The sequence below is a fragment of the Equus caballus genome, chromosome 22 (genome assembly GCF_041296265.1).
Source record: "Equus caballus isolate H_3958 breed thoroughbred chromosome 22, TB-T2T, whole genome shotgun sequence".
NCBI classification, from domain to species: domain Eukaryota; kingdom Metazoa; phylum Chordata; class Mammalia; order Perissodactyla; family Equidae; genus Equus; species Equus caballus.
In genome coordinates, this window is record NC_091705.1 from 19,598,554 (window position 1) to 19,622,810 (window position 24,257).

Consider the following 24,257-nt stretch of genomic DNA (forward strand, 5'->3'; position numbering starts at 1 on the left):
GGCAGTGGATAGGAGGCATATAAAAAGCTGTCACCAGGTTGGCCTGGTAGCATAATGGTTAAGTTCGCGTGCTCCGCGGTGGTGGCCTGGGGTTCTTGGGTTCAGATCCCGGGTGCAGACCTGCACCACTCATCAAGCCACGCTTTGGCAGGCAACCCACATACAAAGTAGAAGAAGACTGACACAGATGTTAGCTCAGTGACAATCTTCCTCAAGCAAAAAGAGGACTGGCAACAGATGTTAGCTCAGGGCCAATCTTCCTCAAGCAAAAAGAGGAAGATTGACACAGCTGTTTGTTCAGGGCCAATCTTCCTCACCAAAAAAAGGTGTCACCTATACCTAATAAAGCTGAGCAAAACTGTTCCCACAACACAGCAATCCCACTTCTAAGAATAACACCCAAGAGAAACAGGGCATATTCCATCAGATAGACATGCTAAAGAATATTCATAGCAGCTTTATTTATAATAGCCAAAAAACAGAAACAACCCAAAGGTCCATCTACAGGAGAATGGAGAAATATATTGTGCTATGTGTAGCATATTCATAAAGGGAATATTTTTCAGCAATAAAAAGAACTCCTGATACACTCAGCAATTTAACATCGAGCAAAAGAAGCCAGAGGCAAGAGAGCACCTCCTGTATGACTCCATTTACGTGACGTTCATGAAGAGGTAAAATCGATCTGTGATGACAGAAGAGAGATTGGGAGGGGGAGAACGACTGGAAAGGGTCAGGAGGGAACCTTCTGGGGTGGAAGAAATATGTGTCGATCTGAAGGGTGGTTACACAATGTACATATAAGGATCCACTGAGTTGGGCATTTAGGATCCGTGCCATCACTGCAGGTCTGCATACCTCAATAACCACTCAGATATCTCTTCCTGGCGCCCCATAAAACGATGAAAGCTGGCACCCTGACCTTCTCCACCCATCTCAAGGTCTGAGGGCTGAAGTTCCATCCTACTTGCACAGCGCCCTCTAACATCTTTTTATCGTAGGTTTAGCAAAGCGGTCTTTTTCTAAATATGCTCTCAGGCTGTGATGCTACTCCTATGCCTCCCCCCTCCCACCCACTCTACCTGCCCACGCCACCCCTGGGCAAGGACGGGAATGTCCCCCAACTCCTGCCCCCAAACTTCCTGCACCCAGGCCTGCCCACTCCGCGCAGGAGCGGTTCCCCAGAGGGCCGGAAGGTGGCGCCCGAGGCCCGGAGCCCTCGCCCCGCACCGCCCCGCCCACCCCGGGCAGAGTCTCCGTTCACGGGCAGGGGCTCCCTGCTCTTGGCTCCCACCCCCTTCCAGAAGCCATGTCGCGGCTTTCCCATTCCTCTCCCGCCTCCTTCTGTGCTGCTTTTGTCCCCACCCCCGCACCCCACGGTGTTCTGCCCGGCCTCCCGCGAGCACGGGGCTCAGGGCTGGCTCCAGTCCTTGCCCCACCTCCCCCTTTCCCCTCCCCGCTCCCCCTCTGCCTCCCTCCCCTCCCCCAGGTTCGCCTTCCGGTGGACTAAATTTAGAGGTGAGGGTGTGGCTGCCTGGACAGGCTGCCTCTGCGGCCATCGGGGAGGAAGGGTCCCCGATGTGACGCGGCAGCCAGCCTGCTCTGCGTCACGTCTGTAAACACACGGGGTGCTCCGAGCTGCTGCTGACGCCACCTGCCAGGCACCCCGCCCTGCTCCCACGCCCCAGTTCCCAAGCACTGGGGGAGCCCTTGCCTGCGTGCTGGTCTCCAGGCCTCCGTCCCCACCCCGAGCCCGAGGCCACCCCCCAAAACAACCTCTTATACAATGGAAGGGTGGGATCGCTGCAGTGGTTCTCAAAGCTCCCTGGTGGAACGCCTTCTTGAAAAGCTCCCGTGGGGCCCAGGGTGTGACTGGGATGAAACGGGGTCCGGCTCCCCCTGAAGTCTCATCAGAGAACTCCCAGGCTCCGTGGGGCACCACCTCTGAAAACCCGGGGTGTGGATAAGTTGCTGCCTTGGGAAGCCCTATAGGGAAGAACACTGGGGCAGCAGCACCTTCCCGGCCGGCTACCTGAACTGCCTGGCTTCCCAGCCTCCATTTCCTTCTATCGAAGTGACTGGCTTGTCCTAACTACATTGTTGTGACAGTTAAAGGCCCCATGTGGATATCACAAGATTGTCAGCATTTTCAAGAGCCTCATGTGAAAATCATTTGTAAAGTTCTGTAGCTGAATCATGAGCAGACTGTCTTTGGCATGGGGTTTAGGAAGGGATTGTGGGAAACGCAGGCCAGCAGGTAGCCTTGAAGATGAACACAGAAAGGACTGTGTTCCCAACATCTCAGAGACCTTGAACTCAAATAGACATCACATGTGGGCGCCAGGCGGAAGCAGGTAAGCAGGGGCCATGTAGGTCACCTGCACCCCTGACCCTCACGGCTAATCCCACAGTCATGTCCCTTTATAGGCCTTGTCCCAGATGGGCCCGTCAACCCCTGGGGTCCCCAGGAAGCCAGAGAAGCCACCAGCACAGCCCACAGAGGGCAGAGAGATGAGGAGTCTGCCCTGTGGCTCCCCACATTGGCCCATGGAGCCAACACACCCTGGGGTCCAAACCGAAAGGGAGAGAGAAAACTACCCAGGGGAACACCTACTATGTGCTGGGCCCTCAGCTAAATGCTGAGCTGGACCTTCCAGCGCCCTGTGAGCTCCAGCTAGGGCGGTGAGGAGCAGGGGAGAAGCAATTTGTTTTCTGCTGGTTTGTGTCATCTTTTCCTTTCCAATACTTTTTTTTTTTTAATTTTATGAGAAAATGCCTTATTGAGGAAGAAGAAACCCTTAATGGTTCTCGGTGCCTGCCTGCCCTTCTCTCGCCTTCGAGAAAGAAATAAATAAATAACATCCGCTCCTTGATCTGTATGCACAGGAGAAACAGAACACCCTGTACTTTTCGAGCAGATAAAGGAGAGAAGAAAAGTGCTGGCTCAGCCAGGCAGGGAGGAGGGGAGGGGAAGGAGGGAGGCACAGGGCAACAGACACTTGCCTTCTCGATCCAGCTTCCATGGCAAAATGGGGGTGGGAGCCGGGGGCCCCCATGGCTGCAGACAGCCAAGCCTGGTAGCTTCAAGAAATCAGGCCAGCCACAGCATGAGTGTCCCACCCTCTTTCAAGAAGCCCCCCTGCCCACCCCCTGCTCTGGCCTTCAGGCCACCACCTCCCCCTGCTGCCCGGAGCCAATACTGCCCTCACTGAACCTGTCCAAGGAGCCAAGCTTGACAGAAGGCAGCAGGGCAAGGAGAGTGGGAAAGAGAGAAGACAAGCCCTGTCCCATGGCAGGGTCACCAAAGAAGGATGGATGAAGACTAGGAGGCCACGCAACGGGAATGGACACTAGCGGCCAAGCATGTGTCCACTGCCACTTCCCCAGCCACCTTCTCTGAACATCCTCACGAGTTTCATTTTGTCCCCCTTTACCCTCTTAAGAAGTGCCTCCTAATCGCCATATACCAGAGACATGTTTTAGTCCTGGCCTCCAACATCTGACAGTCACAACCCTGCTGAGCCCCTCCTAGAAATGCCCAGAACTGAGCTGGGGGCACCGCGCATTTCCTTGTGCTTCCCCCACAGTGCTTAAAGCTGCTGGAGCACCGATCACTCCCAAGGCTGGAAGCTGAAGGTATCCTTAGTGGAGGACCTGCCCTTCCCATGGGGTCAAGCCAAGTCAACCCCACAGCCCAAATCACTGTTGCCTCTACCCTCAGCTTCCACAGGTGCCCGTCTGCCTCCTCCATCTGAACCATGCCCGTAGAGAATTGCTGGGCCTGCACAAGTCCCACCCCTTAAAGACAAGCTTGGCCAGACCTCTCATTAACGAGGGATAATATCCAGCAATTCACGAGCACCTGCTACGTTCCCGCATGGGAAAGGCCTCAGCACGTCAGCCTCGACCCTCTGGACCCCCGCTGACCTTTCCAGCTTCAAATCTCATTCACCCACCCCCCCAAACATACACACAACCCCAACTTCACCAAAGTCTTGGGCATCCCCAGCCTAGCCCACGTGAAGGCCTGTGGACACGTCTCTCTTGCAGGCATCACAGAAGCTGGGTCTGGGTTCTCACATGCACACCCTGCACAGGGCACTGTGGTCGTGCAGCTGTGTTTTTGAACCACCAGCAAAGCCGGCCTGCTCTAGTGATGTTTCCTGAAGGCACAAGACACCTAGGAAATGCGAGTTCCTGGCACTGCTTCTGCTCTGCAACCACCACCATGCCACCCCTGCCTGCTCTCAAAGCATGGGCAAATCAGACCAGGAACTCCTGTTGCCTGTTATTCAGGAGAGGCTGCAGCCCCACGATCGCTGAGCAGGGCTGAGGTCCCAGGCTAGGCTGGTGACCCTCTCTCCGAGCCCCGGTAGGGAATGGCATGGAGGCTCAGTGGCCCAGCTCAGTGCAGGCACCCCTTCCTCCTCAGCATTGGGAGTCTACTTCAGCTCACCCAGCAAACAGCAGGTCACTTCCTCCGCAACAGTGGGCACTACCACAAAAACGATGCCACGAAGGGCCAGCTTCCCATGTGCCCCACACCCTTCCAAAGTCGCCCCTCACAAGAGACAAAAAATGTCTACCCATCTTTGGCTCCCTCGGAACACAGGCTACTCCCAAATGCGTCTGCCTCCCTGTCCTTCTTTCAAGGTCAGCCCAGGATGAATGACCCATTTCCCAGAGAAGAAGAGAATGGCCAAGGCAGTCAGCCCACCTGGCTCACCTCACCTCACCCCTTAGGGTCCAGACTCTGCGAGCAGAAGCTCTCCAGAATGGGCCCACCCCTTCCAACAAGCAGGCTTCTCCCCTCCTCTAAGCCCAGGGCTCTGGGGGCCACCTGTGCCCTCTCCAACCAACCTTGGGCACTTAACAAGTCTCTCCTCCTAGCGTCCAAGGGCAACAGCCCTAACTCAGTTTCCCTGGAGGGACCCCTCTCTGCCTCAAGCTTCTAACAAGAGGGGAGGGAAGCTGGGGGGTGGGTCCAGGGGAATCTCTCTGGACTGCCTGGCAGGTCCGGGGAGGGATTTGGATTCTCGCGGGCCCCCCAGACAATGCAATTATTCTTCAAATGTAAAAAAATGCCCAGAAATCCCAGACCAGCTGCTTTGCACAGCGGCCTAGACAAAGGGGCTCTGTGTCTGCCCAGAAGGCTCCTCCCACTCCTCAACCCCAGGGAGGGGCTGGGCTCCAACTCCTCCCAGCCAGACCCTCGCCAGCCCCCCTCACGCAGGCCAGCCAGCCAGGAAGTGAAGGAGGCAACATTGCCGGGCCAGGTCCGGCCAGCCACAGTGAGAGGGTGGGGGGAAGAGAGGGGAAGCGTGGGGACAGGGCAGGGCAGCCTGTGAGCCCAGGAGACAAGGAGAGGGAGGGGCCCAGAGACCTGGGGTCAGGCCCAGCTCAGTCTCTCCCTTGCCAGGCGGTCCCAGACCAGTGTCTTCTCTTCTCTGGGCCCCATCCAGCCAACACCTCTGAACTCACCCCAAAGACACAGCATCTGCACCCCCGCCTCCTGGACATTCTCATCTAAGCCCCATCTGATGCTCGACTGCCTCTAGTCTTCAAGCTTTCCCATCTGTAAAACGGAAATAGGCAGAGCTACCTGGTAGGATTGCTGGGAAGATTAAATGATAGCAGAGGTAAATGTGTGGCCACCTGCTAGGGCCACCTTAGACCAGGAGGGAGAGAGGAGGATCCCCAAAGAGACTAGCACAGAGGTGGGAGCCACCTCTGCCAGTGCCCAGACCATTTCACTTGTGGAAGAATCCCAATCTTCATCTGAGCTCCAATCTCAGCCTCAGCCTTGGTCCCACCCAATCTCAGACTGGACCACAACCCCGACATCAATCAGACTGCCCTGTAGGCTGTGTTCGACTGACCCCCCTCCCTGCCTCAGCCTGCCCATCATACCCAGTTTTGGGGGTAAGGGGCAGGTATCAGAGATGGCGGCCATTAGCCAACCCCAAGCTCATAAAAGGGGAAAGGTGAGGGTCCCTCATTCCTCAGAGCCCTCCCACCTCACAGGCCAACGTGGGGAAGGGCCTCTGGGGGCTCCATCTTCCATCCCGGCACCTAGACTTCTCTCTGAGCACCATGTCTTTGTTACCCACGTCTCTTCCCTGCATCCAGATGCATAAAGTCCCTAAAAGCCCAACTTGAAAAGGCTTTGTAAGCCTTTTCAGAAGAGAAGCAGGGAGGTTGCACTGCAGGGAGAGGCAGCCCTGGACTTAGTGTATGGGGGACAAAGCAGGGCCCACACCAGCACTGGTAGGCAGGTGGGGGAGGCATTCCTGGAACTCTCTGGGCGGGCCTCTACTTCCCTTGATGCTCTGCAAGATGGGATAGACACAGGTAGATTGTTCTAGGACCCCGACTTATCGCTGCCTGCTGGGACAGACCCTGGAGACTAGAGGCCCCAGCTCCAGGCTAGCAGCCTAGCTGGTGGTGGAGAAGAGGAAGAAAGCATGGAAAGAAGCCTGAGAAAGGCTGGGGTCTTTCTGACGGGCCTAAAGCTCAGCTGGCAGCCTTGATGACTGTGCAGCTGGAGGGAGAAACAGCAGTGGAGGGGGGCCAGGGCAGAGCCTAGGACTGCTCTGCTGCCCCCACGCCCACACCCAGACAGCTATACCCCAAACTCCACCCTGGAGAGCCCACCTTCAGCAAAGGTAAGTGAGTGGGGACTGGCCCCGTAGCTGAGTGGTTAAAGTTCCGTGTGCTCCGCCTTGGCAGCCCACGTTTGCAGGTTCGATCCCGGGCGTGGACCTACTCCACTCATCAGCCATGCTGTGGCAGCATCCCACATACATAGCAGAGGAAGATTGGCACAGAAGTTAGCACAGGGCTAAGCTTCCTCAAGCAAAAAAAGAAGAAGACTGGCAACAAATGTTAGCTCAGAGCGGCTCTTCCTTACCAAAATTAATTAATTGAGTGAGTGGATCCCACTCTGACAATAGGTCACATCAGGTGACGGTCATGATTGCTTCTAAACATCTCCTATGAACCTTTCAAAACCTGGGCCACCCCCACTACTAGCTTCCATCTCCAACTCCAGCTCCTCAACCCCCATGCCTGGTTTTCCATCTTTGCGTGTGTCTGTGTGCAGATGTCCTGTCTGGCCAGGTAGGCAGTCACCTCTCCACACACACGGCCCGCATTCTCCCTCTCAGATCCCAGATCTTCCAGAGGCAGGCAAACCCCATGGCCCTTCAGCTCAGAGAGAGGTCAGGGGCCTGCTGTGGTGACTATGCTGCTCCTGGATGCTCCTGGAAAAGATGAAATTGCCCAGACAGCAGCCTCTGCCCCTAACGTGTATGGCCTTGGAAGAGTCCCTTAGCACTTGAGCCTCAGCTTCCCCATCTGTAAAGTGAGAGTGATCACCTCTACTCTTGAGTGAGGCTGGCCCTGACCCCAGACCCTATTAGCCAGCTTCTTGTGTCCCAAGCAAAGTCCTAAAGGCACAGGTTTCACTTCAGCAGCTCTCAGATGAGACCCCAGGGCCTGGATTTCCTCTCTCTTAGCAACACCTGATACACCAACTCTGAATCTCCTTCCAGGAACTCATCAACCACAGAAGTCGGTGAGTCTCTTACACCTCTGTGTTCAAACCACAGAACTGATCTACTGGCAACTACGTTGGTGCAAGACAGCCCTTGGCGTCAGCAGACCAGGCCGTGGGAAGAGGAGGGCTGATGGGAAATGGTGCTCACCGTCACTCACTCCACTGGGAGAAAGTTTTCCTAAAAGGGCTGAATCTGGACAAAAAAACAGCCTCAAGACCAAGGTTCCAGCCCTGTGCTGAGGCACCCAAGTCACCATGGCCCTGGGGAAATCCCAGGAAGAGACACCTCTCTCATACACACAAACACAATCACAAAAACATACTTACTTGAGTTTCACTTGATGACCCAACTTGATAAATAGTCCCCTCCTTTGGGGACACCTTATAGCACCATAGTTTTCATATATGCCCTGAAGTCAGATCACTTATTTTTAAATACCAATGGTTTAAACCTCTACCACATATTCAATGAGTGACCTGAGCCTCATCAGTAGAATGGTGAGAAAGAGGACTTGCCTCACAGGGTTGAGTGAGACAATACAACTGCTTAGCCCAGAGCCAGGCATGTAGCAGCAATGGTTCTTAAATTTATTTTCCTACAGGCCCAAGTCTGCATGCTAGTGGGGGTCACCACAGGAAGGGCTGGCACACCAGATGTGGGTGGGGTAGCCACAGCCAGTAGAGAGGTCATAGACCCTCCTGCATGATGGCTCCAGAGCAAGACCTCCAGGCCTCAGAGAGAACACTCCATCCCACAGTGACACCGCTGTGGTCTGACGACAGGAAAGGAATAGAGGATTAGGAGAGAAGGGCCACCCCACTTACTGGGGGCACTTAGACCTACCAGGCAAGGTCTATGAGGCTGTAAGTACAATGACAGGACCATCTCTCCAAGCTGGCCCTCAGTGATCCTCACCTCCTTGTACTAACACCGGGCAGAGGCCCCTCCCAGGCTGACCCATATAATCAATAGCACAGTGTAGAAACGTGGAGTGTGACTTCTGAAACTAGGTCATAAAGCACATTGTGGCTTCCGCCTTGCTCTCCTGGACTGCTTACTCCAAGGGAAGCCAGTCACCACGTCATGAGGACACTCAAGCAACCCTATGGAGAGGCCCAAGAGACAGGGAACTGAGTCCTACCAACAGCCAAACCATCTCGCCCAGCATGTGAGTGCACCCTGCTGGAAGCAAACAGTCCAGCCCCAGTCAAGCCTTCCGATGACTGCATCCCCAGCCAACATTCTGACTGCCACCTCCCAAGAGACCTTCAGCCAGAAACACTCAATGGCTCCCAAATTCCTGACCCACAGAAACTGTGAGGATAATAAATGTTTACTGCCGCTTTAAGCCACAAGTTGTGGGCAGGTTTGTTACACAGCAATAGGTAACTAATACAGTCAGCAATTCTCTGTCCCCAGAGACCCCCCCCCAGGGTAGAGACCCCCAGGTAAAGACCCCATTCTACTTAGGGTCCCAGCTCCCTCTTCCCTGAAATCCAGGGCCAGGGTGCAGTGAGCACAGAGCCTGGCCAGACGCTGCAGCTTGTCAGCCCCAGGAGACGGGAACTCCTGCCCAGCCATTGCACACACCCACCTGGAGATTTTTATCAAAGACCAACCCCCAGCTCCCACATAGGTCATCTAAGTCGGACGCTTTGGGGTGGGGTCTCAGCATGAATCTATTTTAAGGACGCTACATGATGCTAATGTACAGTCAAGGTTGAGAATCGCTGCTCTGGAGCAGGCTCCAAATGCAGATTCCAGGCCAGCCCAGAACGTCTGGGGCCTGCCTGTGAGGAGAGGAGGAGGCAGAGCGAGCTGCAAGGCCAGGCAGTACCCAGGGTCCAGCCCCCACCCCCAGCTCAAGCTGAGCATCTCCCTTTCTCCTCCCCTCCCCTGCTGCTGCCCAGCTCCCAAAGCGCTCTGCATCCCATCCCAAGGCAGACAACGCCAACCTCTGCCCATGGGGACCGCTCCCTTTGAGAGGACCCAGCGTGAGGATGGGGTCTGGCTCTCAGTGATCTCGAGGAAGACTCTGTTTCCTCATCTGTAAAATGGGAATTGCCATCACACCTGCTCTGCTCTCTAATGGGTCCTAGGCTCCCACTCAGAAGTCTTTATAAAGATCTGTAAGTTTTGTCTCCCTTAAGACACAGCCCTGCCTGGCACTGCGTTAGCCACAGCGATTGGTTCAACAGACAGGGCCACAGCCAGTTAACTCACAGGTACACAGGGCGGTGCTAAGGGTTGTGATGGTGAATGCAGGAGGGGACGGTGAGAGGCTTCTAACAGGGGCAGGGAACAGGGTCAGAGAAGACTGCAGGAGAGACAGCAGGAGCGAGCCCCAGGCAGGGGGAACCGCACGTGCAAAAGCTCAGAGGCACTGCTCACACCATGGGCTCTCAGCACCGAATTTCCTTCCCAGGACTCACCCTCCGAACCCAGGCTCCATGTGGCCACACTCACCTGACCTGCCGGCAGGGAGGGCCTTCCTTGAGCTTCCCCAAGCCAGTCAGCCACACGCACAAGCTCGCCCCCTGGGGGCGCCCAGGAGAAAGGGCAGGATGGCCTCAGCTCCCCAGAGGGCACAAACCCCAGAGGCAGGGTCCCAACCCTCCAGAGAAAGGGGATGGGGTGGGGAGGACAGTCACAGTCACTCAACAAATGGTACAGGCATTGCAGACCCAGCGTACTGTGCAGGGTGAAGAGCAGGGAGAAGCTGGGTGGGCACAGGATATCCTGGGGTGGGGAGATGTCTTAAAGCATGGGGGGCATGTTCCAGGCCTGGGGTGTGGCCAGTGGGGAGAGAAGGTATGAGAGAAAATGGGGCCCAAGAGGAGGGGGTAAAATGAGGGCGAGAGGGAGCAGGGAACAGATTTTTCACTCATTCAAAACTGCTTAGTCCTCACAGCCAGTAGGATGGCCACTATCAAAAATAAATAAATAACGAGCATTGGTGAGGATGCAGAGAAACTGGAACCTTTGCGCACCATTGGTGGAAATGTAAAATAGTGCAGCCACTGTGGAAAACAGCATGGCAGTTCCTCAAAGAATTAAATATAAAATTACCCATGACCTCACAATTTCACTTCTGGGTACACACCTGAAATAACTGAAAGCAGGATCTCAAAGAGATATTTGCACACCCACGTTCACAGACAGATTATTCACAACGGCCAAAGGGTAGAAGCCACTCAAGTGTCTGTCCACAGAGGCATAAACAAAATGTGGTATACGCATACAATGGAATATTATTCAGCCTTTAAAAATGAAGGAAATTCTGACACATGCAAAACATGGAGGAACCTTGACAACATTATGCTGAGTGAAGTCAGCCAGTCACAAAGGACACATACTGTTTGATTCCATGTATATGAGGCACCTCGAGTAGTCAAATGCATAGAACAGAAAGTAGATGGCGGCTGCCAGGGGCTGGGGGAGGGGAGAATGGGGAGTTGGTGTTTAATGGGAACAGAGTTTCAGTTTGGGAGGATGAAAAAAAGTTCAGCATCTTGATGGGGGTGACAGTACACAACAAGGTAAATGTCCTTAATGCCACTGAACTGAATACTTGAAGACAGTTAAAATGATAAATTTTATGTTATACATATTTACAGTAAAAACACCAACAACAAAAGTTGAGTGAGTACTACTCTGTGCTGGGCACTCGGGGCACAGCAACAGCCAGAAGCCCCCCCGCGCCGAGGGTCGAACACTCAGGGCTGACGGGGGCCACAAAGAAAGGCAGGGGGAGGGGAGAGGCAGCTGCTCTGTGGCGGGAGGTCAGGGAAGCCTCTGCCGAGGTGACACTGAAGCAGAGGAAGTGACAGGCAGGAGGGGATCAGAGGGTGACCTCCTGGGGACTTGCTGAATGACAGGATGTGGGGGTGAGTGCCAGGGCGGGGTCAGGATGACTTGGGTGAGCAGTTATGACATCACCAAGACAAAGCCTGACAAATTCTGTGTCAACTGGTCATCCCTCTTCCCCTTCACAACAAGCCCGTGAGGCAGGAAAGACGAGAAATGGAGCCCATACAACTGGGTGCAGGACCTGCAGGTGGGAGGAGAGCCCAAGCAGTCTGACGCCGGAGCCGAGCTCTCTCCTCAGGGCTGTCTCCAGAGTTGGAACGCTTCTCCAGGCTGCCTCCCACTGCAGGGCCAAGTGCACCCCCGAACACAGGGCCCAGGGCCCCTCTCCCAGCCCCACTTCATCTGCATCACCTGCAGGCATGGCCCTGCCAGCCCCTGACCTGGGTCAGTGTCCCCGCTCAGAGACCCACCCATCCTGCAGATGGGGCCTTGGAAGCCCAGGAGATGGGAGCTGGCAGATAAGGAGGTGGCTTCCCCGTGGGACTTCTCCTCTCTCCCTGCCAGGAGCCGCAGCCTCACAGTTCTAGGGTGAAGGAGGACAGCCCAGTCAGCACTTTCCACTGACTCTTTCAAAACCACTGACAAGCTCTGAGACAGACTGGTGAGACGAGTGCGGCCCGGGCGCAGTTCCCCCTTGCCGGCCCCGCGTGACTCTGCACAAAGCCCATCTGTGCTTCGGCTCCAGCCCCCAGGAGGGGGACTCTGAGAGGATGCAGGCCCATCCTTTCTCCAAGCCACAGGGTCCCCACTCTGCTGAGCCCAGGCCCTGTGCTCCCTGCCCACAGAGATGCCGCCACCCCAACAGCAGAGCTGAGCTGTCCAAGGCTCACTGGGCCCAGGCTGTGTTTGTGGGGAGGGGCTCCCCCTCCATTGTAAACTCTTTTCCAGCAAAGCTGCCTCTCCTACGGCCCCTGCTCAGCATAGTTCATCACAGAGGTAGGTGGCATGCATGATCCCAAAATAGGAAAGGAAAACATCTCCCCCACATCCAGCCACAGATAAGCCACAGAGCAAACAGCTACCTACTGAGCCCTTGGTGTGCCAGGGCCCGTGCTGGGCCCTTTCCATTCGTCACATCATTTAATACTCTCAAACTCCCCGGTGCCCATTTTACAGATGAGGCGGCAGGCTTAGAGAGGTCTGCAGATGTGACGGAGGCCACCAGACAGAGTGAAGGGCAGAGCCAGGCTTGAAACACTGAGCTCATGTCCTTGTGCCCAATGCTTGTTCGGTTCTCAGGCCCCCACTCACCTCCCGGGGCGGCAGCCCTGAGGACTGCCCTCAGCCTGGCACTTCTGCCTCACCCCTCCCCACACACTGTGCCAGGCACTCGGGGCTGGCGAGAGGCGTCCCCAAGCCTGGTGGCTCACCCAGCCATGCCACCAAAACCTGGGGCTGCCATCAGGAGGCAGGTGGGAGCGGAGTGGAGTGGGCTGCAGGCCACCCTAGTGTCCCTGCCCCATGGAGGCTGGCTTAAGGCTTGCCAGGCACTCCACTACGCCAGGCCACAGCTCTTGGCCCTTGGCTTCATCCTCCAGAAAAGGGATGCAGATAATGGTCTAATCGCTTTTCCAGCACAAAAGAAAATTCAAAAAGCAATTAACTCATACTTCCCTCTGGACAGTCTCACTGGCCCAAGATTTTCTCCTCCTGGTAACTTCAGAGAGGTTCAGCTGTGCTCCTCTAACAAGTCCTAACACACACTCGCCCATAAAGGACTCTCCATAAAGTTCAACCCTGAAGAAGGAACCCCACCACCTCCCGCCCCAGCAAGAGCTGGAACCAGGTCTGAAAAGCCAATGGTGTTCATTTCAAAATGGGCACGTGGGCCCTGGGCCCATGATTTGACCCATAAAACACCTACGGAGTTAAGACGCTGAGCTTGGACAACAAACATATCCTTCAAGTCCTTTGGTTGAGTTCAAAGAGAGACAATAACATGCCAACTTTCGAAATCAAGAAATGTCTGGTCTTAGAATTCCATCATCATCATCATCATCACTAGTTTTCACTGAGCATGTCTGACATGCATGCTAAGCATTCCAGGTGGAATAAAGCAGTTAATCCTCACGTCAATATCCCCATTCCACAGAGGAGGAAACCGAGGGTCAGAGAGGTTCCACAACCTGCCATGTGACATAAGACGCTCCAAAATTCATTTAGTAAGATACTAAGGCTCAAGCTTTACTCATCTTTAAAACCAAGGAATGAGTCAAGCTCATCATCTTTTCTTGAGTTACTTTTTCAGATTAACTCAAAAGTTTTGCATTAATTGTGTATGACTTTTTAATTTTCCAAAATAAAGGAGAGTAAAAGAGACCTGTGTATTTAACATTTAAAGGCCTCATTTAAAAATCTCTCCTAAGAATGTTAGCCCACCGGTGGTCCTGAGTGTCTCTGCTTGAGTCATCTTAAAATCTAGCTGACTCAAGGTCTAGTTTTTTGCCAGTCCACAAGGAGGGCCCAGCAGCCTGTCCTCCCCGGGTCAGGAGTTTGGGAATCGGGGCTGGGCTGGCCGGAGGGCAAGTCTGGCTGTGGATGGGGAGACAGAACACAGGAACAGGCTCTGAGGGTGAGGCGAGGTGAGGTGAGGAAAGGGCATTGGACCAAATGTCCCAGAACCTCGGTTGGGGACCCAGTCACGCCATCTGCTGGCACTGCCCACGTCTCCATCTGTGAAATGTGGTAATAGCTCGTGCCTCGTGGGGCCGTGTGGGGAGGACAGGAACTATGGGTCTGCCGGGGCCTGGCACAAAGTTGGCAGAGGGTGGCTAGGTTCTTTGCTCTGTTTTCTAATAAAATACAACTCATTTCCAAGTGCTGCTCCTTCTGGTCTTAAATCACACCTTCCCTGACACCCTCCCCCAAGAAGCAGCCAGAGGATAAAGGAATCTGGACTACAGGGGGCAAGGATTGGGCCACCATGCTCCCGCTGAACCCAAATGCTTTTCGTCGTCCTCCGCCCTCCCGGCCCCTGATTTAGGGAGAACAGGAAAAGCCCCCAGCTCCCGCCTGTCTGAGGAAGAAAGAGGTGGGCACAGGAGGACAAGAGAGTGTGGCTGGCTGGGTAAGCAGCTCACGGAGCATCCTCTGCCAGGGCCTCTCGCACTCTGGCCTCGTCACCACAGCAGCCTGACCCTGCCCCATGACAGCAACCTCTCCTGGCCGGCTGTTTGAGATGCCACACCCCAGGGCCCCCACCTAAGCTGCTGAACAAAGACGCCTCACACCTCAGAGGAAATGAGGTGAGGCAAGAGGCAAGGCAGGGTGGCCTCCCTGACTGTCCCCCCCAGCCGAGGGGGAGGGGCCCTGGAGCCCTCCCCCTTCTCCCCCAACCCCCGCACTTGCAACACCCCTTCCAGGAAGGCAACAGGATGCAATTCCTAACCTTTTGGGAAAATGACTCAGAGCTCTGCGAATGCGAGGATCAGGGTCATAAAAGCAAGCAGACCCTTCCCCGTGCATTGAGCTTGAAGGGGCACAGCTCTTCTGCAAGAAAGCCCAAAGGAGGAGGGCGGGGGCCTGTACCCCAACCACCAGCACTGCACACCCCCGCCACACTTCTCACTAGAATACAGCTCTGATCAACCACTGCCCCGCTCCCCACGGCCTAATGAGTGAAGGCAGGTCCCTGATACCCCAGCCCTGCCCTCAGCCACCCTGTCTCCCACACCCACCCACCGGATCCTGACTCCCACACCCAGACTGAGCCCTCAGGGCCCAGAGTGGCCTGTGAAGTCTCCTCATTCTGCCCAGATCTCCCCACCCTGCCAGCCACTCTTCCAGGGAGCCAGTCCTGACCGCCCGGCCCTCACTCTTTCTCCTCCTCTACAGAAGACCACTCCGTGCTCTGATCAGGACCCCACTCCACGCCTCACCAAGCTCTCTGCTGGCCTTTGTGCCTCCCATCTCCCTGACTGCGGTCTCCTTCCCTGGGTCCCTCCTAGAGCCATGTCTACAGCCATGTCAGTCACACTGAGAGCAGCCAACAGGTATTCGACACCACAATGAGCCTACAAGGGCAGTAATGTTATCCCCATAGTACAAATGAGCAAACTGAGGCACAGAGAGGCTTAGCTTCTTGCCCGGAGGTCACAACCCCCCTCTCTGAGATGAAAGGTGGGAGAGAACTTGCAGAGCAAGAAGGTGGCAGGAGCAGTGGGGTGGGAGGCCCTCCCAGAATCCCAGAGACACAGGCCTGGCTACTGTCAGGTCCTAAGCACCAGAGGGGTCCTCCCAGATCCCTTCTTCACCCACCCAGTGAAGCAGGGCTGCTGTCATGAGAACCCAGGGCTGGCTCTGGGCCCCAGGCCCCTCCAGGCCGCCTCTCCCTCTACAGTGCCCTTTTCTTCCACTGATGGTCCAAATAGTACCCATCCAATGAAGTCCATGTGCTCCAGGAAGCTACCGTCCATCCTTCCCTCCCTGGCACTCTAGGACCACCCATCACCCGTGTTTGTGGTCTTTCATGGAGCAGCATCCTTCTGCATCAGCCCTTTCCCACCAGGTGTTTTCCTGGTCAGTGGGATATTATTAGGAAGTCTTCAAAAAAAGATTTCTATGGTGAAATCAGTTTGGGAAACACCAAATGGTTTCTTTTCTGCAGGACTTGTCAGAGCTTTTAATTCTCTTAGCACACTGAATCTCCCACAGGGTAGGGGACTAAATTTGCCAGTTTCTGCCCTTACTTGTCCCCTGAACCCTTGAGGTTTCTCAGAACAGTCTTTGAGAAATGCCACCCCCTCCCACCTCCTCAGGACAGCCTAACACAGCAGGGGGCACACGAGCAGGAATCAAAGTGGGGAGTGACTGGCTTGGCCCTGCGGTCCTATTAGGAGGTATGTGGGACATTTGGGGAGCTCAGCCTGAGAGCCCTCTTGGCACTGCCCAGAGTCACTGAATCTTTGCCCTCAGTGTCGGCCCTTCCCACCTTCCTTTGGGTGAGGTCACTGCCCACCCTCCTGCCAGCATCTGAAGGGGCCTCCTCTGACCAGTGCCCTCAGATACCACCCTCCTGGCCATGCAGAGCCCAAAGCGTAAGGGGCCTTGGGAGATCCCCAAAGCAAGCTGGACAGTGCTTCCGTGCGAACTGCTCACTCTACTCCATCATTAGCATGCAAGGTTTAATATTACCAAAATTAAAATGTATTAAATGCCATTCTGGGAAGATGCAGTGCCCCACCTAACAAACCTGTGACCCTCCCCCGTCTCCGGAGGGAGAGGACTGAATCCTTCAATTTACAGGAAACTGAGGCCTCAGAGGGGAGCAGACACTTGCCTGTAGTGGCCCAGCCAGGGGCAGAGCAGAGAGAAGCATCCAGGCCTTCCCACTTCCAGGTGCACGGGGGAGGTAGCCCACCCCACCCACGGCTCACGTAACCATCAGCGGCAGCTACGAGGCCCAGGCAAGGGACACTGCACACGCCAGGGGTAGTGGCTCAGCAGCTGGGGAGACTTCGGGGGCTTTAGGAGAAGATGGCATGTCTGGGGCTGGAGTCAGCTGTTTCCCCAATCTCCTGGGCCCCACCCTGGCTGGAGGAAGAGTGCTCACTCCAGATTGGCTACCCATAGGGCCGGGCTCAGCTGTGGGCAAAGATAAGATGCCGTACATGCTGCCTGCATGTCACTCTGCCCTGGGACAGTCGCCTAAGACACCCCCTTGTGGTCTTGGGAGTTCCTCACAGTCAGACACCCTAGAAATCAGGCCTGTGTTCCCTGCCTGAGACCTAAGCCCTGAGAGGCTCCCCACTCCGCCCCACCTCACAGCACAGTGGCCCCCTGCATCCCGCACCCTCTCTACACTCGCCTCTGCCCTGCCCCCATCTCAGCTCTCACACCTCCCCCAAAACAGTCCACAGGAGCTGGGATAGTCCCCTTTACCTGTTCCAGGTCCCACCCAACCTGTGCCTGTCCCTGCACCTTCCTGGCCCCTGAGTCCCCAATCTCAACCCTCGCCACACAAAGATGCCCCATGGACCAGCAGCACTGTACCACCCAGGAGCCTGGTAGAAATGCAGGGTCTCAGGCCCCACCCTAGACCTGTTGAATTAGAACCTGCATTTTAACAAGCTACCCCGGTGATGCACGTGTATGTCAGAGTTGGAGAAGCACTTTTATAGATCACTGCTCTGATCAAGTCATTGTACCCCTGGCCTGTAACCTTCGATGACTCCCCTGGGGCCCAGTGAATCACGTCCAAACTCAGCAGCTCGACAGTCAAGGCCTTCCCCAACCTGGCTTCGACCCACTTCTCCAGGCTTGGGGTCCCACTCCACCTCAGGAATGCCATCCCCTCCTCTGTTGGCCAAAGCCACCTAGGAGTTTAGGACTCTCTAAAAGCACCACCTCCTGCAGGAAGCTAGTCTGAAGTGCACCTCATTATGTCATACCTGGCATGGCTCATTCTTATTCCCTGCAGAGTGGGGATTCTGTCCTGTGTTCCCAGTGGCTCTGAGTGCCAGGCTAGGGCATACGAGATGCCAGGTGCTGACCGCAAGCCCAGCATCCAGGTGTCAGGAAGTCCACTCTCAGCTCGAGCCTACCAGCCTCAGGATCTGCCTCAGCATTCACTTCAACTCAGCAGAAAAGGACTGGGGCAGCGTGGGCAATCCTCCTCCATACTCCCTGCCAGAGAGCAAGCACTCCCGAGCACCATGGGCCGGGTGTGCTTCTAGCAGCAATGTGCTTACTCAATGCCTCGGTTTCCCAAAATGCAGAAGAGAATGCCACCAGCTCTGCCTCCCTCTTTTCCTGGGGGCTGGCAGGATCTACCAAGATAGAGGAGCAAATCCTCTAAACCCTGGGGCTCAGAATTTGGAGCAAAGAGACTCCATCCCCGTGTGGTCAGCAAATCCTTGCTCAGCCAGCCAGCCAGACCCCTTGGAGGCCAAGTCACCTGCCAACAGGTGTCCGCATGACCAAACAGAAAAGCCTTGCAGGACAGGGCTGCCACACCTTCCTTCCAGCCCCCTCCTTTCTGGCCCAGTTCCTGGGGGCTGCCATCCCATGGGGAGTCCTCACTCCTTTACCCTGGGTCTGCAAGAAGCCACTCAAGCATGTAACCCCCAAGAGTTCTCGGCTTCCACAACCTCTGGGGAGCAAAGAAAGAGAGTCTCTCTATCCCATTTTACAGACAGACAAGAGGTAAGGACAGGGCCAACAGGGAAGTGGACTAAGCTCTTTTCAGTTTGCATTTCTCTGTTCCCCCAGCTCTGCTCCCATGTTCAGCCAGGCCCTACTCAGACCCGCATCCAGGCTCCCAAGGACAAGTCTGAAGCTCCACCTCACAACATTCTAGAAGGAATCCAAAACAGGCCAGTTTATCTGCAGAGCCCCTACCTGACCTCCCCGGGCTCCCCAGAGGCAGATGAAGAGGGCAACGGAGCAATGCTAAACCCAGAGGGGTGATAATCTAATGGTGGCATCTCAAACAGGGAGCTGTTTTCATACCAGAAGCAGCTGACCTCCCCAGCACCCCAAAATCACAGTGTACATGACCCCCAACTCTTTGGCCTGGGCTGGGAGCCTCTCCTGGAAGAAAAGGTGGGGCGTGAAGCAGAGAAACCCAGCTGCCCACTCTGAGCGAGGACCCCTTCTCCCTTAGATGGTGTAACTTCTTTCCTACCTCCCCAGCCCCCAAGGCCAGGCACCTCTGGGAGTCAGGAAAAACAACTTGATTGTTAAGAAGCCTTCCGCTAGCACGCATCTGAGAGGCATGAGCAAAGTGGCAAGTGGAGAGGTTTAGAGCATGGATTCTGGAGCCACATTGCCTGGGTTCAAATCTTTGCTCTGTCACTATTGAGCTGTGTGACTGCCTCAGTCTTCCCATCTGTAAAGTGGGAATAAGACCTACCTTATAGAGCTGTTAAGAGGATTAAAGGAGTTAATATTTGCAAAGTCCTTAGAACACTGGCACCCAGTGAGTATACCAGGGTCCTGGCCCAGCTCTCCGCCTCTGCCTGATTTCTGCCACACAGGATAGCCTCCTTGGTGCCACCTATCCCAGCTCGAGGTCTTTCCTAGGCATGCCAGCCTGACCCTAGATCTGGACCCCCAGCCCCTAGTTTCAGCACTCACCTCACAGTATTACCTGGGGTCCCTCACCAGTCCCCCTGTCCAGGGCCCAGCTCCCCTCCCTCCCAGATCTGAGGTCCCCTGGCTCTCAGCTCTCTATTCTGAGAGCACCAGCCACACAACTCAGTTCTCAGCCGGCTCCTCTGCAAACAGGAGAGCTGTGGGTGGAAAGACAAGGATCTACAGAGACTCCCAGCCCCAGCTCCTCCCTGGAGCTTCAATTCCCTGCCCTTCAGGGCTAGGTACCCAGCAGTCACCCAAGGCCTGGCCTGAAATAAATCACTGGATGCCCAAGCCAAGTGCCATAGGGAGCTATTGAAGGTTTTAGAGGAATGAGATTATCTAATCAGTTTTCCTAAATCATTCTTGATGCTCCGTTAAAATGGACTAGAGAAGGGCAAATGTAGATTTGGGGAAAGTGGGTAACAGCTACTACAGCTTGGCCTGGGGCAGTAGCCTAGGGCAGTAGCCGAGGGTGGTAGCCCTGGAGTCAGAGCTGAAGAATAATAGGCCTAAGATAGATTTTGCAGAAAGAACCAAAAGGACTTGCTGTTGGACTGAATGTGGGGAGGGAGGCAAAGGGAGGGGTTGATGCCACCTGGTTTCTTGTCTTTAAAGGTGGGTGGGTTATGGGCCCTTTATCAGATGGGAAGGCCTGTGGAGGGTCACATTTGGGGATTGCAGTCAGGGTTCTGGTTCATCCACGTGAAACTTTTCATCCCAATGAGACATCCAGGACATCATAAATCTTCAGAAGGGTAGTTGGATAGAGAGGCTGGGGCTGGAGATAAAATTTGCTACTGAAAATCATAAGAATGAAAATGATGTACATTTCAGATCTGTATGTCTGTAAATTAATGCTTGATTTTAAAAATCATAGGGAAGAATGAGAGCTTGGAGGGTATGTAAATAGAAGAGAGCCAGCGGAGGGGCGGAGGCTGAGGACAGAGCCCTGGGATCCCCCAACATTTAGAGTTGAGTGGAGGAGTTGTCCCTAAAGATGACTAAGGAAGGGCCAGCCAGGGAGGGAGGAAGAAAACTAGAAGAAGCCAAGAGAGGATATTAGTTCTAGGGGGAGAGAATGATCAACAAGACCAAGGAAGGTCAAGGAAGACCTTCCTGTGGGGAAGACCTTGCTGTCGGGGCGTGGAAATCACTGCAGACCTGTCCTGGTCTCCAGTGACTCAGTGAAGTGAGGGACCAAAGCCAGGTCAGGTGGGCCGAAGGACCTAAAGGATGTGCTCCAGAGGAGCAGGTGCAGACAGCTCTCTAGAGAAGTTTTGCTGTGAAGAGAAGTGGGGAAGTGGGTGTATAGCTGGGAGAGAATGAGAGAGGAAGGCAAAATGGCGCTATGAAATGGGGGAGAAGGGTGCCAACAGATGTTCCTACGCTGTTGAGCATGATGGGGGGGGGGGGGGGGGGGGGGCGGGGAAGAAGTCACTTCTAACACCAGAGACAGGAGAAGTAACTGAAGACTGGGGGACAGGGAACGGCCCACCTTGAAGCCCAAGCAGAGGCATGGGCCTGCGCAGGAACTAGGATGCTTGCCCCCTCCCTCCCCCCACCCCCCCCACAACAGAGGGAAAGGAGGCAAAGGCGGCAGAATGCAGATGTGGGGCCTTTACTGCACACACTTTCTTTCAGATGCACGCCACCTATCCCTCCGTTCTACCTATCCCTCCGTTCGCGCCACTCCAATGACCCCCGAGACACCTGTCGTTTCGCTGCTTGCTCCAAACACGGACAAGTTGCCCCCCGCGGACTGGCACGGGACGTGCCACCACCAACAGGTTCTGCAAACAACCTGGGGGCACATTTCACCATCTGGGCCAGCCACTGTGCTTATCTCATCAGGCTGTGCCCCTGCCCGGTGCAGCTCCGAGGGAGTCCACGGGACCCTCACTCGCTCCACTAGAGCCCCAGCCCCCAGCCCCTCTCCCAAAGTGAGCCCTCAACACACGCTACCCCTTGCCGAGCAGCCCGTGAGCCCCTCCGTTGGCCCTTCGGAGAGAGCTGCTCCCCACCCTGCCTGGGACCCCGCGAAAAGACCACCCGGATGCCCGGAAGGACGGCAGCCCAGCCTCTCCCTGCGTCCTCGCCGGCACCGGAGCTTTCTCTTCTTCCCCAGCGCCCACCCTCCGGCCGCCCGATTCGTCGTGGGGCGTCAGCGCCCGGCTTTGTCTGCGCCCACGGAGCGCGCCCGCCGGGCGTCCAGGCGCTTCCCTGCGGCTCGCCACCCCCTGCCCGTGCAGCCCCCAACCCGGGACCCCCGGCCCCCGCCCGACGCAGCTGCCTAGACGCGAGCGAGGGGGCGCCGCGCCCCCCGCTGGGAACGCCGCGCACCCCAGCCCTCCGGCCCGAGCGCCGCGCTGGCCGCCGGAGCCCCGGGCCGGCCGAGCCCCGGGGCCGCTCCGGGCCCCTCGCCCTCCCGCGGCGGCCGCAGCCCCTGCCTGCTCCCGAGCGAGGGCTGGGGGTCGGGGACCAGGGGACCAGGGGACCAGGGGCCCGGGGGCCGGGGCCGAAGAGAGGGCGCGCGGTACCTTTCCCTGCTGAGCCGGGGAAGTGAGTATGCGGCGAGCGGCGCTCCAGCCTCGGCCTCCTCCGCCTCCCTCCTCCTCCAGCCGCCTGGCTTCCTCCTCCCGCCGCCGCCGGGACCGTAGGGGCCCGAGCCAGCCGCCTCGGCCTGTGTGGGGCCCCGCTCCGCCTCGCGTCCCCGGCCCACCCCGCCTGGTCCGCTCCGGCCGGCCCCCGGCTCCGCCTCGGGGCGGGGCCGCGCCGAGCTCCTCCCCGGGCCCGCCCCGCCGGGAGCCGAGGGACCGGAGGCCGCCGGCGCCGGGACCGCAGCGCCCCCGCCTCCGAACCAGGTGCCGCGCTCCCCACCGAAGCCCCACGCCCGCCTCCTCCAGCTGGGCGCCAAACGTCGCCACCCCTGCATCCCCCAGAGAAAAGCTTCCAGCCGGCCCGGGGCTAGGCGTAACGCAGGGCCGAGGCGACGAGCAGAGCCAGGACGCGGGCCTCAGTTTACCCGCGGTGTCCAGAACCATGCTTTTGGAAGGTAGGGGCGCCCCTCTCTGCTCCCAGAGCTGCTTTCGCTCCGCAGACCCTCCACCGGATCTCCGTTGCCGTCCGAGGGCTCGTCCCCAAGGGCCACCTCCGATCTCATCTTCTCCCCAACACCGCTGCCTCCGCCTCCACTCCCACCCGCTTCGCCTCCGAGACCTCGGCGTATCAATCTCTAACCCTCAACAGCAGGGCCCAGGGGGCACTCGAATCGCCACAGCCTGTCTGTCCCTTCGCGGCCCAGGGCCGTGAGTGGAAGTGGCCTCTTTAAGAAGACATCCTTCACTGGTACCCACCGCCTCATCTTCAGTATAGTAAAAATCGAAGCAAATGTAAATGTGAGGGTCACTTTTTTTCTTAAAAAAAAAAATCAGAATTATTTGGAAATTATTTATTCGTTTTCTATTTGAGATTCTGCAAGTAATGCCCAGGTGTCCTGTATGGGTTTTCATTTGTTCTAGTTTAAGTTGGGGGGGTGGGGCAGGAAGCGGGGAGTGCTTGGTCTGTGACAAGTTCACTCTTTTTAACTCTGTGAGCATCTCCAGGGCCTCCTGAAGCTGACAGAGCCCCAGTCCAAGGGGTGCAAGCCTTTGGGGGAAGCCAGGCCCCTGCTCTGAACTGGCTTTCAGGCTGAGGAGGGTGCCTCACCTAACCTGCACCCCAGAGGGGACCCACCAGGCCCCGCTTCAGAGCAGAGGTCCACATGGATCCAAAGGCCAGGAATCCCTGCAGAAATGGGGTTTGATGCTCCCTTGAAGGAGGGACCTGCTTGGGTACAGACTGCAAGGCAGGGACGCAGTGAATTAGAGGGGAGGTTTCTTAGGAGAAAAGGCCTTGTCATTGCCCAAGCTATTCCCTTCACCCAGAAGCCTTTCTCTCACCTCCTTACAAACCCATATGTCCCCTTGGAGTTAAACCTCAGGTTAAATGTCACACCCTCCCCGTGAATCCTTCCTTGTCACCAAGGAGAGCAGAATGTTTATGAGTGGGCTCTCGGCATTGGATTTCCGGGGTTTGAATTCAGCTTGCATGTGGCCTCTCTGTGCTTCAGTTTCCTCATCTGTAAAATGGGGTTAATAAATAATACCTACTCCAAAGAGTTCTTGTGAGCATTAAATAAACATATTAATATGGACCTGACGGGTTACAAATGATGGGAAACTACTCAAATTGGCTTGATGTAAGCAAATAGGAAATTTATATGCTCACACAATGGAAGACTTCCAATGATACAACTGATCGGGTACCAAGAGACTCAAAAAACATCATCAAGACTTAGTCTTCTTCTCATCTTTCTTCTCTGTTCCTTGCAGCGGCAAGATGGCTGCCAGCAACTCTAGGCTCCATCCTCACAGCCCAAGTCCTCATTTCTTTCAGCTGTCCCAGAAAAAGCCAAGGTTGCATCAAGTTGGCTCTGAGTGGGTCACATATCATTGTTTGGACCTGAATCCTATGCCCGACCCTGGAGATGATCCCATCCAAACCACAGTGATGAAGAGTGAGGAAGGGTGACGTCAGAGCACTGTTTGCAATTAGAAGGTGAATGGACCCAGAGCTGTGTGCCAAGCACACAGAAAGTTCATGAAAAGTATCGGCCATTGTTGAGGACCTTCATCATGTTTCAGGGGTGCCCAACACCTTTTGAGCATTCTTCTGTGTTTGAGGAACTTTCCGTGTCACGAATCCTGCACCCTG

At 55.8% G+C, this 24,257-nt stretch overlaps 1 protein-coding gene and 1 long non-coding RNA gene across 8 annotated transcripts in view; one reads left to right on the plus strand and one right to left on the minus strand.

Annotated features, from left to right (window-relative positions):
* SMOX (spermine oxidase) overlaps positions 1 to 22,227 on the minus strand; it is a 36,786-nt gene extending 14,559 nt beyond the window's left edge. For 3 of the 7 annotated variants that reach the window (XM_023626164.2, XM_023626163.2, XM_023626165.2), the window contains exon 1: positions 22,043 to 22,227. The gene's annotated coding sequence lies outside the window, so the exon portion shown is untranslated. Of the gene's footprint in view, positions 1 to 16,707; positions 16,944 to 22,042 lie in introns of those variants that run through there. The other 4 variants (XM_070247765.1, XM_070247766.1, XM_070247764.1 and 1 more) reach the window with 4 other exon arrangements.
* LOC106782392 (uncharacterized) lies at positions 12,028 to 13,748 on the plus strand. Its single transcript, XR_001379432.3, has 2 exons — positions 12,028 to 12,365; positions 13,054 to 13,748. It is a non-coding gene; the product is annotated as an uncharacterized lncRNA (long non-coding RNA).
* Positions 22,228 to 24,257: the final 2,030 nt, after the last annotated feature.